The sequence below is a fragment of the Podarcis pityusensis genome (assembly GCF_964106645.2).
Source record: "Podarcis pityusensis genome assembly, chromosome: 8".
Lineage (NCBI taxonomy): Eukaryota > Metazoa > Chordata > Lepidosauria > Squamata > Lacertidae > Podarcis > Podarcis pityusensis.
The window spans coordinates 42,399,845-42,412,713 of NC_138033.1; the positions used below are offsets into that span (position 1 = coordinate 42,399,845).

The 12,869-nt window shown below is 44.1% G+C and overlaps 1 long non-coding RNA gene across 1 annotated transcript; it reads left to right on the plus strand.

The window, feature by feature from the left end:
- The first annotated feature begins 231 nt into the window (after nucleotides 1-231).
- Nucleotides 232-2,250, plus strand: LOC308482955. The gene is made up of 2 exons (XR_013989515.1): nucleotides 232-340; nucleotides 2,164-2,250. It is a non-coding gene; the product is annotated as an uncharacterized lncRNA (long non-coding RNA).
- Nucleotides 2,251-12,869: the final 10,619 nt, after the last annotated feature.

The window sequence follows — 12,869 nt, forward strand, 5'->3', positions numbered from 1 at the left end:
TTTACTTGTCTTCCTAGCCCCTAACTATTCCTGACTCAGCTTATTTCGCTACACTAACTCAACCTACCCACAAACTCTACCCCAATTCACTCCCACTCCAACCAACCACCCAACTCCCAATGAACTCATCCCTTTGCCCCTCCCAGAGCTGGGTCCTGATTGGGTAACCTGTTTAACTATTTCACCTCCAGCACTCTCATATGTTAATGTTACACATGTGAATAATAATAGTGACCTACAACAATAAGATGGGCTGTCAGCAATCATATGAGGCTGCCTGAAGTATTAGACCTGGAACAGCTGCCCTGGTCTCTGGCCTGTTCGTGAAAGTTGTTAGATGGTAAGTGCCAGGGGGTGCTTTGGGTGGTGATCCCACACAGTGCCACACTGGGTAGAAGCTAGAGAGGCAGGTACTGGTGTGTATAGCCTACTGTACAGATGGTAGGTGCAGTGGTTAGAATGTAGAACTAAGACTTGGAAGACCAGCGTTCGAATCCCCACTCAGCCACAAAGCTCGCTGGGTGACCTTGGGCCAGTCACTCCCTCTCAGCCTAAGCTACCTCACACGGTTGCTAAAATAGAGAGAAGAATTATGTATGCCACCTTGAGCTTCTTGAAGGAAAGGTGGGATATAAATGCAATAGATAATTAAATAAAGGTAAAATTCACTTTCATTGTTTTGCTCACTTTTGTCTCTGGCCTTAAATACACTGGCATATTACACCTCCTCGCCAATATTGTCCAGAAAGAAATGCAGCCATCTTCTGCTCTAGAGTTAAAAGTGGGGAAGTTGATTAATCTAGGCAGCGGCGTAGCTAGCCGATTGGGTGCCTGGGGCAGCGCGCGCTCCCTGCAGCTGGGGGCGGGGTGAGCCAAGGTAGGGCACACTGCGTGGAGCCTCTCTGCAGCCTCCCCCTCAGCTGTAGGGCAGCTGAGGCAGTGGGCAGACGCAATCCCTGAGCTGCTCGAAGAAGCAGCATGGAGCTTGCAGGGAGTACGCCCTCCCCCTCCCCCTCAGGAGGGACGTGTGGCTCAGGCATGCTGCAGGCCCTGTGGCATGACACCCAGTGTCCCCCGCCTCACGTACCTACACCTCTGGATTAGGCAGATTCATGGAGCAGAGGGCTGTCGAAGGCTACTAGCCACAAAGGCTGTGCTCTGCCTGCAAAGTTGGAGGCAGCAACGCTTCTGGTTTCTGGACATCACTTGAGGGGAGAGTGCTCCTGCAGTGGCGTAGGAAGGGGGGCGCGGTGGGTGCGGGAGTTATTTTTTTCAAAAACATATATTTTTGCCATTTTGTCACCCCCCCTCAGTGATGACACCCGGGGCGCCCCACACCCACCGCACCCCCCTTCCTATGCCACTGAATCTAGGGCTGGCTTGCTTTTTTTTGGCTGGGGCCTGCATTCGCAGTTGGCCAAGAGTAAGTGCACACACACCTCCACTCCTCCCTGCCTCCTCAGCTGATTCATGCCCCAAGGTCATGCGGTGAACTTCATAGCTGGGTTTGGATTTGAACTCAGGTCTCCCCAGTCCTACTCCAGCACTCAAACCACTACACCACATTACATTGTTTGCACATGTGGCACTCCCTGCATTGCAGAGGGCTGGACTAGATGATCCTTGGAGTCCCTTCCATTCTATGATTCTGCAAATCATCCCTCAGCTCAGTCATGCCACAAATTGCAGGGAAATCACCTTTAAAGTAAATGTATATATGATAACATGGACTGCAGTGGCTGGGAAAAGCGCACTCTGCACATGTGAAAAGACACACTCTCTTTTGGGTTGTTATTCCCAACGATCCATCATTGAGCCTTCATTTTTTAAGAACAGTTTCTGTGGTTCAAATTAAGCCATCTTTATATAAGTCTTTCTCCTCTGAACACTCCCTTCCCTTAACTATAGCTACCAGACTAAAAACCTGAAATTACACACCTGTGGACATACTTATCTGAAATTATGCTTTTGAAATTAATGCTGTAGTGGAGGAAAAGCACTCCTGAAATTTTAGCTCATTTGTTCTGTCTGGTCTTTTCTTTTGGGGGCATTTTGCTTCAGGCATGTTGACAACTTCCATTGTCTCAAAGTGTCAACCCACTTAGGTTGGGATTGGGTTCTTTGTGAGCCTCCGTAACATCCATCCTATCTCCTTTCTAATAGGCACCCTGCAGCAGCAGAAAGAAATAATGGAGTCGGTGCAATCAGACCGCATCAAACCCTCCCCAGAACAACAGGAACGTTTTCTAATTGAGCAGTTTTTATTTGGGGGGGGAGGGAGGAAATGTAAAACAGGTAATGTGGGAGAAGTCCTCAAATCCTAGGTGCCACTCAGGTGGACAGGAAAATGGATGGAACATGGGATGCTGCTTCATAGCGAGTCAGAACATTTGCCTATTTAATCCTGTATTGTCTACACTGACCGGCAGTGACTCTCTGGGGTTTCAAGCAGGGAACATGCCCAGCGATACCTGGAGAGGCCTGGGGTGGAATCTGGGACCTTCAGCGTGTGAGCCAGTGCTCTGCTACTGAGCCACAGCCCTGTCCTGTGGCTACAGCATTCCCTGACGAAGGACACTGGGCATATGCTCAGAGACACCCTTGTTTTCTTTTTCCTGAAAAAGAAAGTGAAAAGCAACCCCAGACAAATAGTATGGAAACCCAAGTTCACTTTAGATATTATTTGCTTGTTTGTTTATATTTTTTTACCAGCCCTTCACCACTATGCCCCAGGACACGTTACAACATTAGAATATATACAATTATAAAAACAGCTAAAAGTGTTACAATGATAAAACGTGCAATGCCATTCTGAACAGAACAGAGCAGCATATTTTGGCACATTAAAAACAAAGCAAATACCACAGCTGCGCCATAGATTAAATAGATGGGTGCACCTTTTCAAGCCCTGGATCTCCTTGCAAGAAAAAGATTTGCCTGTTTATTTCCCCTATTTAACTGGAAGTAACTTCCCTAAGTTTAATTGCCTTAAAGGTAAAGGGACCCCTGACCATTAGATCTAGTCGTGGCCGACTCTGGGGTTGCGGTGCTCATCTCACTTTATTGGCCAAGGGAGCCGGTGTACAGCTTCTGGGTCATGTGGCCAGCAGGACTAAGCCGCTTCTGGCGAACCAGAGCAGAGCATGGAAATGCTGTTTACCTTCCCGCCGGAGCAGTACCTATTTATCTACTTGCACTTTGATGTGCTTTTGAACTGCTAGGTTGGCAGGAGCAGGGACCGAGCAATGGGAGCTCACCCCATCGCGGGGATTCGAACCGCCGACCTTCTGATCAGCAAGTCCTAGGCTCTGTGGTTTAACCCACAGCGCCACACGCGTCCCCGTTTAATTGCCTTACTGTTGGGTAAACATGCTCAGGATTGGAACCTTCTGTGGATCTTCTGTGGATCTAGTTATGAGACAGAGGCCTGATTTGAATGTGTGTTTATATCACTTGGTACCTCATGAATTCACAGTTGTCCATGTCAAATAGCTGCCCCCTCCCCCATGAGTCAATTGGCTTTTTATGGAGTTATATTGCAGTCAAAACTCAAGACTGTATATTTTTCCACTCATGTATGATATGGTTTTTCTTTTACAATCAAGTCCTAAAGAAGACTGCATTGAATATTAACCATTTTTAGCTTTCTGGGTCAAAATTAAGTATTTCAGAGAGTTAGTCACTTGATGACATGAATATTCACCACATTCCATTTCCACCATGCATTGTGATGCTACTACAGTGGCGTTTCCCTCCTTTGTTTCAGAGATCACACAATGAATGGAATGACATCACAATGCCAGCTCCTCAGTCAGGTTGGGCTACACAGTGACATTACTGGTGGCAGTTGAGGGGAAACTGTGAATGAGAGCAAGGGAGGGCAATGTAAATTAACGATTCATTGTTTTTCAAAGGGGGCGGACCTCAAAAAATGTGAGTCATTTTGACTCAACCTTAGTCTGAAATTGGCTCTGAACGATGTTTAGGAATAAATAAGGAGAAACTGCCTTGGCCTTTCCACACATCTGCCACATTACATTGCCTGCTTTTTTTCTCTTTCTGGTCCTATAAAACATTATTGCTAACAGATGAAAAATGTTTTTAATTTATGGCATAGTTTGTGCCACAGTCTCTATCCAGGAAAGCTATTTTTGTCTGTTATTATAATCCACTGTCCGCCACAGTTATCGGTAGGGAGATCAGGTTCAGGGTTTGTTTGTCCTCATTATGAAAAGCGGGTCTGCAAAAGCGAGGAAAGAAAATATCTTAACTGGCATGTCTCTGTATCAAGCAATCTTGTAATTCACAAAGCTCATTCACAATCTGAGATGATTATTTAATTTCCCCCCCTTCTGTCAACTTCAGTGGAGGCTCATCCCCCCCCCTTATCTGCAGAAGTCAGAGTGAATCATAGATGCAACAAAGCAATTTGCTGTTAGAGCTGCTACTAGAAGCTTCATTTTCCCCTTCAGCTGTGAAAAGACATACGAATGTGCTTTGGAAGCATTTGGAACAATGAAAATGGGTTCCATTATAAATGGAAGAAGAGAAAACCCAGTGCATTCATGTTTGGGGTGAGAGGGCCCCTACCGACTTACGTTTCTGATGGTGCAATCCTATGCATGTTACTCAGACATGCAATCAAAGAGTAAGTGTACATACGGCCACTGCCTGCAGGTTATGGTCCTTGCCATACAGGCTTGAAGCCTGAATCTGTCAAATAATTCTATTCAGACTCTGAGGCTGAAGCGGGGTGGGTGGGTATCAAAAGACTGCTGAAGTATCCTGGGTGTCTCCTTCTCCTGATGTGCCGTGCTCCCCCCCCCCCCCCCCAGTCTCCAATAATGTGCAGGATGAGGAGAGCAGAACAGAGGTGGACAGACGCAGTTTGAGATCCCATGGGAAACATCTGGGAGAGGAGGAGCCTTAGAAGGGGTGGAAGGCAGGGACCTTCAGCCCTGGAAACTGCTCCGCAGGGGCAAGACCTGCTGGGAAGTGTTGCCGAGTTGTATGCTGTCTCCTTGAATCAAGTGTTAACTTCACTGACAACTGACGTTGCTTCTTCAAGATGGCCTGCATCTGACTCCAGCCCTGACATGTGGCTTGGCATTATGGGCAAACCTTCCCATAAGCTTAACTCCAGCCTTTTTACTGCTGAAAAACGAGGATCTGAAATCATGGTTTGTTACAGGCCTCTGAAACTTGTGTTTTAAACTATGGCTTGGTGCTAACTTACCACCCTTCCTTAACCATGGGTTGTTTTACTCCTTCACCCCACATGCTCAGAGACAGGGAGAGAGGTAAGGGGGGAGGGAGGGAGATTGTTTGGTTTGTTACAATGCTTTGCATTTTGGTGTTTTTATATTGGAAACCACCCTATGATCCTCGGATGAGGAGCAGTACAGAAATTTAACAATAATTTTATTACTATTATTACTATAAATAATAATTACAAAAAGCCCTACAGAAGCCTGAGGCAAGAGCAGCTGGAAAAGAGGCCAAGCTTTGGAGAACAAACCATGGTTTATTTGTTCATCTGTGGGACAACTCTGGTTTGTTTGCTTAAAAAAAAAAAGGCTTAGCATTTTGTGTGAACCTGGCTTCATCAGGGGAGATATTCCAGGCAATATTTATTTGGATACATAAGTACTACCTTTCGGCACCATTTTGCAAGAGGAACTGTCTCCAAGTGAAGTAAGACCAGTTGCCATAAGTGGAAATGCAGTATCTGAAAAATGATGATAATGTATAAATTATTTTTGAATTCTTTTGGGAAGGGAAAGGCAAGTTATATAAGGTAATGGGGCTCATTAATTCAAAGCTGCAGAATGACAGTTCTAGTTGGGAATGTCAGACAAAAAATATTGGTCCTCATTTGATTCAGTCTCATGACATTATCAAAAATACATACATAGATCTTTAGTCTCATCCTTTTGCCTGGCTTCTGCCAGAGGTTGATGAATAAAGCATGCTCCAGGGAATCATATGAAAAACAACATGTGTGCAAATTGGCTTGCATAACTTTGCTCTGAGCAATGAATTTTATTTATTTCATAGTTTAGTGGTTGGTTGGTGTTTTTGTTTTTTAACACCCCCCCCCCGTATAAATAAAAAATGAATAAAAAAATTAAATAAGGAAGCCTACTATTAACAACAGAAATTTCTATTGCAGAACAAATATAGGAAACAAACTTTATATAATTCAGTTGTTCAAACATTCATCCGGAAGAATATTCGCTCAGAGTAATGAGAAGTGTCTTACTAGCTCCTTATTATGTAGAGGATAAATGGAGGTGAATTCAATTGGAAACTAAGATGCATAACTTGTAGCAGGCAGGGATCACCAGCCTGGTGCCCACATGTCTGCTTGTTTTTTAGAGATAAATTTGGGATTCGGAGAGGAATTTTATTTATTAATAGCAGTGTGTGTGTGTGGTTGAGATAAATGCACTTGGGCAAAGAGAGAGATGTATGTGTGATCTCTCTGTGTTAACGTGTGAGAGAGAAAGGGAGAAGGAAGGTGGTATGTATGTTTTATGTGGTCTGTATGAGAGAGGGGAGAGATAAGTGCATTCATGGTCTGTTTGTATGTGTGGTCTGCTTGATGCAGACATAGGGTGAGATATGTACCAGTTCAGAAAGTGTGAATTAGGTAGGTTCACCTTTAAATGCAAACTCAGTAACTATTTCAAACCATGCTCTGGACAAGAACCTTTAGACAAAAATGTTTAAAAAGTAGATGGTCATTGTTTTCGACTTGCAGAATTTAAATCACAATATTCTCCTGCAAGCTCAACACTTGGCATGAGAGAGAAAAGAATCCCATCTGCTGCGACATGTTGGGTTTACAGGCATCTTTGTGACACACATTTCAAAACATACAGAAGCTCTTATCTTACCAAGACATCTTTCCTCTTTTGCTGTTGCCTGAGGCCTGGATGTCTCTGATAAAATGTGTTAATGAAGAGCTTGCATAAAATGTTTATGTACGTTTGGCAAAATATGTTTATATATTAGGTAAATTATTATATATTATTTATATGTATGTAGGTATTACCGAATGCACTATACTACAAAAATGTTGAAAATGTTGCTTGCTTCCAAGAGCAAATGGGGGCTGTTTGCAGAAATAGTAAGAACAATCATGTTTCCTCTGTAAATTTTGGTGCCAAACACTCACTGGGCATCACCAACTATTTGAGACCTATGTTTAACGTATTATGATATTTTGAGTTGATATTTGGCAGTTATTGATAGTTGACGTGATGATATTTAGCATTTGACACTGAATAATAACAGTAATAATTTTAACGTTGGAATAAAAAGCTCTAAAATCGATATGAACATGTATGTCACACAAAACAGTAAAACACAAACTAAACCATAAAATTAATAGAAGTATTAATTAATAAAAAACAGCAACAATTTATCTTCAAGGTAGATAAGAAGCTGTCTTATATCTAGTCAGACAAATGGTCACCTCCAGACTGGATTATTGTAACTCGCTCTACGTGGGGCTGCCCTTGAGACTGACCCAGAAACTCCAGCGGGTGCAGAATGCCGTGGCGAGACTCCTTACAGGGTCCTCGCTGCGAGAGCACATTCACCCGGTGCTATACCAGCTGCACTGGCTCCCGGTGGGGTACAGGATCAGGTTTAAGGTGCTGGTTTTAACCTTTAAAGCCCTATATGGCCTAGGACCCTCGTACCTATGGGACCGCTTCTCCTGGTATGTCCCACAGAGGAACTTACGGTCTTCAGACAAAAACATCCTGAAGGTCCCAGGCCACAGAGAGGTTAGGCTGGCCTCAACTAGAGCCAGGGCTTTTTCGGCTGTGGCTCCGATCTGGTGGAACACTCTGTCACAAGAGACTAGGGCCCTGCGGGACTTGACATCTTTCCGCAGGGCCTGCAAGACAGAGCTGTTCCACCAGGCCTTTGGTCAGGGCACAGCCTGACTCCCTCCTTTGGCAGTGTTCACAGAACTTTAGCCTAATGGTTGCCATCAATTTGATTTGAATTAATTTTATAATGAAATGATTTTAGAATGTTGTACTATTTTATTGTTGTTAGCCGCCCCGAGCCCGGCTTCGGCTGGGGAGGGCGGGATATAAATAAAATGTATTATTATTATTATTATTATTATTATTATTATTATTATTATCATCTAGCTCCGTTCTGTCTACAGTTCTGGCAGCAGCTCTCCAAGATGTCAGGTAGGAGATATTCCCAGCCCTACATGCTGGGGTCTGAAGCTTCTGCATGCAGAAGGTCCTAGGCTGAATCCTCAGCATCTCCAGTTAGGGATATGAGAGACCCCTGTCCAAAACCCTGGAAAGCTGCTGCCAAACAATGTTGACAATGCTGAGCTTTATGGACCAATAATCTGATGCAGTATGAGTCAAGTTCTTAGGTTGCTAAAATGTCTTGTAAGAAGACCCACAACAAATTTTAAAAGGAATGATCGAAGAGTCTTGTGCCACATTAAAAGACCAACAAATTTATTGAGGCATACTTTTTTGTGGACTCAAGCGTAGTTTGTCAGAAATGCCTCTCAAGTGCACATTACACCAAAAATTGTTGTGTGTATATTTAAAAATGTAGTGTGCCATTGTACCAAATAAATACTTGCAAAAATCACACCAATATGGGCTACAGGATGTTCAGGAAGCTTGTCCAGTGAACAACCACAGAAACCCTGGTTTTGCTGCCATGTGATGTAATCTAATGTGTGAAACAGCCCTTACCCCTTCATTTTGGAACTCTGCAGGTTTAGTTCAGGAGAGTGTGCTCAGAATATGTTGATGTCAATAACCCAAACCAGAGTTTCAGTACCAATCAGTTGTAGTTCCATTGTGTGTATATACCCTTCTTGGCCTATGTTGCAGATGTGTGCTGCACCTTCAAAAGGTACCTTACTGACCTTGAGACATATGGTAAACATTATTGGAAATGTTCCTGCCCTGTGGAAGGTAAAGGAGTCCCTATAAGCAGAATGATTCCATACAATTTCCCATATCCTTCTGAGAACTAGAAAAATAACCTGTCAGTTGAATTATAACATTTGAAGGCACCTTCCTCTGCCTCAAGCTACTGTGCCTAAATAAAGCTGCAGTGACACTACAATTTCGCACAAGTACATCTGTCGAATGAAACACATTACTGACCTATCAGTCTGTTCATAGCTTGCTATATTGTAGTCTAAGATGAAGCGTCAACTTGCATGGATGAAATGGCACAGCATGTCCTGCCTGAAGCATGCTATCACAACACAGCAAGACATTTCAAAAGGGGTTTGTTTGTTTATTTATTTAATGACCCTCCTGGAAAACCAGAATTGCAAGTCCCTATCCAGCATGCACAAGACGGGTGGGGTGGGGTGGGGAACAGTAATGTCAGAAATCTGAAAGCGGAAGGAGATACATCTGGTTCACACATGCATGGCCATTACTACATTTCTACATACACTTGACTACTGTATGTTTGATGTGGTGTTATCTGAATGTGCCAACTGATGGCAGTTATAGGTGCTGCATTTGAGGCGTTGTGAATTGTTAGGAGACTTTTAGCTGTGATGTGTTACATGAACATAGCCAGGATTTATGTTGGGGGGCAGGCTTCATGTTTTTAGGGGGGGAGAACCTCAGTTAATTAATTATTTTTATTGATTTACTTGATTTAGGAGGGGCAGTTGCCTCCCCGCCCTTGGCTACACCCATGATGTGTTATTTCTACAACATTCATATCTGCAGGTCCTCACCAGAGATGGAGGATAAATTCCGTTTGGTTTGCATTTTAATGTGTATCTACCTACTTTGCAAAACATGCAGATTGAAGCATGGCTATCTTTCAAAACCTGCACTTCTCAGAATTTGGAAATGCAGTTTTCCAATCAAAAAATGTGTACAAAAATGCATATTGCTTTGAATTTGGAGAGTTAGCTTGCATGATGCCTGAGTACCTTCATATTCATGGGATCCTGGATCCAGTGAGGGTCAAAATCTAATGGGGGTGGGGGTGGTGGATTCCATTGTTGAACTGGTCAGGCAAGTTTATTTGAGAGATAATGACTGTAGTTCCCAGCTAAGTACCATCATTAGTATAACAAATTAAGTTGCTCTGTGCCAAAGGGTAAATGGGTGGGCCTTCATCAGTTTACCTGGCTGTTATACCAGAAGGACAATAGCTAACTGTGTGAGAGAGCTGAGTTAGAAGCAAGGGGAAGCCAGAGAGCATGAGACATGATTGACTTCTGTTTTGATTCCAAGGGAGAAGCAAGACTTTTTGAGATGTTAATACTATGAGCCCCACCATCATAGGCTCAGGTTTTAAGTTAACCACCACAGTCTCAGCTGTCCCTCATTTGAAGGAAACTCGATCCCAGGTAAACCCTTGGAACCCCTGGAATCTCTCACCGCTCTGAAATTGGGATGGCGTGTAACAATATATTAGGTGAAACTGTGCGTACAAATGTATACTTCAGCGAGAATACCATACAAAAATGCCTCTCTCTTGAGGAAGGACTGCACTTTCCCCATATCTGCTCAGGAGGATTGGAAGAACCCCCAGAAAAGTGTGCAAGGAAGGGGAATTGTTCTGTTGGGCAAGCCGAAATGCTTCTACAGGTGGATTGATCTCCTTAGAAGAAGAAGAGGAAGAAGAGTTTGGATTTGATATCCCGCATTTCACTCCCTTTAAGGGGTCTCAAAGTGGCTAACATTCTCCTTTCCCTTCCTCCCCCACAACAAACACTCTGTGAGGTGAGTGGGGCTGAGAGACTTCAAAGAAGTGTGACTGGCCCAAGGTCACTCAGCAGCTGCATGTGGAGGAGCGGAGACGCGAACCCGGTTCCCCAGATTACGAGACTACCGCTTTTAACCACTACACCACACTGGCTCTCTCTCTTAGAACTAGGTTGAGTACAGTCCAATATAAAAACTGTTGAAATATACACATTAAAAAAAAAAAAAGATTTGAAGAACTGGTAAGCTAGTGTTGAACATATGTGTGAACAAAGCCCTGGTTACTTAAGCCTCTTTGACATTAAAGTGATTAAGCCTATCACTAAACAGATCTACTGCTAGGTCACACATTACAATTGGGAAACGCCTTAAAACACAGATGCAAAACCACTGGATGCACACACCCAGTTTGCTGATGCTGCTGGACAGCAGATGGTGGATTAGGTGAAGTGGTTACCATGACAACTTCATTAATGAAATAAACAACTGTGTGCACTACTAAACCATAGTCCTCCACACGATCTCTGCACCTGAGCCCAAGAAACTCAGAGGAGATATGCATGGGGAAAAAAGAGCACCACTTCCTTTGGATAGCGGTGAAACGTATGAGCCTGCTGCTTTCAAATGATGCAGTGATACACTTCTGTTGGTGGAAATAATTAAGTTATCCTGATATCACTATACCCCAAGCCTGCTGCTGCTAATACATTTTTAAAAAACTGCACACAGCCAAGGTTATCTTCATCTCTCTCTCTCTCTCTCTCTCTCTCTCTCTCTCTCTCTCCTCACCCACTCACTCACCATCCAAATCTCTCTATATGGAGAAAGATACTTAGACTTATTGATATGTTAGCTTAATAGGTGCAGGGAGTTTTGTCAACATGAGTATGAAACACTATCAGGATGTGCGTCTTTTCTGCAGCAAAGTGTAGAAATACCTCGGTGGTGGTGAACAGGCTTCCTGAATTGTTTCCATCCTAGCTACTCACTTTAAGAATTGTAACTGGGCTAACCCCCGTCTCCATCTTTTCTCCCTGAGTGTAAACCTGAGGAAAGTGATTGTCTCACTACTGATCTTCCTAAGTCATTCTGGGAGCTTTTTCAAAAGAAGAATGGAGTGAAAAAATGCTTTAAAGAAACAAAATGTTCAGTGGGAAAATGGCATGAGGGAAAGAGGGATTTATTTGTTCATTATGATATTTGTAACTCACCTTTCAAGTATCCAAGTCAGATAAGCCATACTATAATCACATACCTTTTAGGAATGTAGGAAGCTGATTCTCGTGAGTCAGACCATTGGTTCAGTATTGCCTGCACTGATGATATAGTTTGGACCGGGGCCTTCCCAAGCACCCCCCCCCCCCGTTGTATTCAGTTGTGACCTTCTGTGAATGGAAGGAGTCCTTGATCTAGTGGAGTCTTTGTTCTAGACCAGGGGTGGATAACCTGCGGTCCTCCAGATGTTGCTGGATGTCATGAACTGGCAGAACGATGGGGAGCAGGAAAAGGAGGAAGAGGATCTAGGCAAGGGGTGTAGCTGGGACGCTCTAGGGTAAGCAGGGGATGGGGAAGGAAGTATTCATGCGATGACAGAGGATGGTGAGGGGATGGAGGTCAATGCATTGCAACCAGAGCACCAGAACCCATCACCAGATTCAGAGGGGCCTCTGTCCCCATGAATACAACAGACTCTGAGGCACAGGAAGCAGTGGGAGGGGTGCTCTAGGAGGCTGAGGCAGGCAAGGGCCCATAGCCCAGCTCCCTAGCTGGCAAGGTGGGGCTTGCTAGCTCTGGGAGGAGCTCCTCAGCTGGAGTAGTCTTGAAACAGGTGAAGGTCAAATGCCTCATGAAGCCCAGATGCTGCAATCAGCAGGCATAGTGTAAAAGGGAAGCAGAGTTGAGGTGCTGTCTGCTCAGTTGCCCATGTTGATGGAAGTTGGCTTGGATGCTTCTGGACCTCTATGGAACTGTGCTTCAGGTTTGACTCCAGACTGTATCCTGACTACTGGACTTCAGGCTTGGATACTTGGATTGACCCTGGACTGTATTTCCAGACTTTTTGGACTTTGCTTGTGTGGCTTGACCCCAGACTTTGGACTTACATACTGATTTGATGTCAGGTAGGCC